Source organism: Hordeum vulgare, chromosome 7H (genome assembly GCF_904849725.1).
Source record: "Hordeum vulgare subsp. vulgare chromosome 7H, MorexV3_pseudomolecules_assembly, whole genome shotgun sequence".
Taxonomy (NCBI): Eukaryota; Viridiplantae; Streptophyta; class Magnoliopsida; order Poales; family Poaceae; genus Hordeum; species Hordeum vulgare.
The window spans coordinates 40,567,593-40,570,085 of NC_058524.1; positions in this window are offsets into that span (position 1 = coordinate 40,567,593).

A 2,493-nucleotide genomic window follows, 5' to 3' on the forward strand; every position below is an offset into this window, starting at 1 on the left:
TGGACATTTTAAATGAGGTCGGAAATGACATATAGCACCTCCGAAACGACCTCACATGTTAATTTACAATTCTGTCCAGATCTGAACTAATGCATTTAATTGGTTGTTAAACAGCAAAACAAATAGGTTCACGTGATTCTACGCGTCAAGGCAAGCAATCTACACATAAAGCACATCTCCAACGGAGCTACGGATCAAAAGTTACAAGCATCGCAAGATATGATGGCATGAATGCAATATGTGTGCAACGACGGTCACGAGCACTTCAAAACATACAAACAGCAAGAGAAAATGAAACTACACAAGATTCTAAGCAAGTTTCATGTAGGACAAGATCAACTCGGAGCTACGGTTCAAAAACTACGAGCTAAACAAGAATTCTCTACAATCTGTCAAAATCAGCCACATAGCATCTTCTACGCCTCACAACTTCGGCTACGCAACTCCGATAAACTCAAGCAAGGCATGGCACGAAAGAGGGCAAGAAGCACTACTACAAACAACTAACAACAACTAGCATGGCAGCAAGGAACACTAGGAAAAGAAGTCACAAAATGGCTTCCCACACACTGTTTCAGACTTAGTGAAAATTACACCTCATGAAAGTGCAGTTTTCGATCTGAAGCTATATTGACAGCAGCAAAATCTATAGCTACAGGGCTCCAAATGGCATGAAACTTCACAGCATGCTAGAGAAACACAAGGGGTACAACTAACTCCATTGGACCAACCTTAAAAGAGCTACAGATCGCAAGCTAGAAGCAAAACAAAACAGCAACAAAATAATAACAGACTCCAGACTTAGAAATATTTCAGCTCCTCTAAAACAGCACTATTTCTAGCAACTTGAGGGCAAGCAAACTACACCTAAACATACATTTCTATTGCAACTAAAAAAACCAGGGGCTAGTCTAAACGCCCAAGATCAACTCCCTAGTTGACAACTCCGTCAAACGACGCACGAAATAAATCCTACGAATTAAACAAAAGGGCATCACGGCAAAATATCGCGCGAACTACCTTCCTCAAAAGCTAAAACTAATTGCACAGAAAAATCCTACCCCGAAAACATATAAAATATGTGGGCTTTGCAACACGAAATAACGCCACATAAAAGATGCGAGACAATTATCTAAACGTGAAAAATAAACTAGTGGCAAATCACTACGCGCAAAAATACCAAATACCGCTCTAAAATACATGGAAAATAGTTCCCTAGAGCATGAACATTTCTACTACGGAGTTCGGGCAACCCGGACTCGCACGGGAAAAATAACTACGGGCAAAACAATATAAACAGCACGCATATTTAGGCATTCGGCACGCAAAACTACATCAAACAGCTATGCAAGTTAAATATTCGGATACTACGCAAAATTCTACACCAAATACATATGCTACACGTCGCAAACCGCTACACGGTTTAGAAGTTACGGACGTTAACTATATGCCTATTTTCTGGAATATAAATAATTCCGAAAAAAAAACAACCTAAAAATACTAACGGGCCGGGGGGAGCTGCTCACCTCGCAGGCCTTTGCCTGGCTCGAAGGAGAGGCTGGGCCGCGGGGCCTGTTGGTGTTGGGCCGCGCAGGAGGAGCTGCTACTACTAGGCCGAGGGGAGGGAACCGGCCCAGGCGAGGCGCTCGGGAGCGGGCGACGCGGGCGGCTGGCGCTGCTGCTCGTCTCGTCCCGTGCAGGATCCCCTGGCGGCGGCGGTGCCGGCCGGCGATGCATGGCGGCGGAGAGGTGCCGGAGGCGGCGGCCGAGCGGATCCGGGGCCACCACGCCCATTCCCGCCGGTGGGAGCCCGAGCCGGGGGCCGGTAGAGGGGATCGCCGACGGCTGGAGGCAGACGACGGCGCGAGCTTCTGCGGGCCGGATGCGGCGGCCGGCGGCTGGCAGAGGTGAGCTGGCCCTCCGGCGGCGGCTCCTACCCGGTGGTTTCGGCGGCGTCCCGGACACCGACGAGAGGCGGCGCGACGGAGTTGCTGCGCTAGCACGGCGGCGGCGGCTTGGGAGGAGAGCAGGGGGCAGATCGGGCGGCGGCGGCGTTTCGGGCTCGGCGGGCCTCGCGTGGGCTTGCGGGCCCGGCGGCACGAGGAGGAGGCTGGAGGTGGGGCTGCGCGGTTAGGGTTAGGAGTAGGTTTTTGCACGGATTTCGAGGTGGAGGAGGGTGTGGCTCTCTAATTAATGGCATGGGGCTATATAGACAAACGGGGGGCTCGGTTAACCGGAATCGCGCTCCAGATCCAACCGCGGGGTCGGATTCGGACGATTCCGAACGCGGGAACGGGTACGTGGCCGTGTAGGGTGGTTATCCGGGGACGAGAGGGAGAACGGGCGGCACGGCAACAATTTTTAAAACACCGATGACCGTCCGATGGTAGACCGAATACGGTGCCGCTACGGTCGACCGTTCGGGTACCAGGCGGACTCCGGTTGCGACGAAATTCGACAGGCGGCCTGGCTATATATAAATAATACCGCACG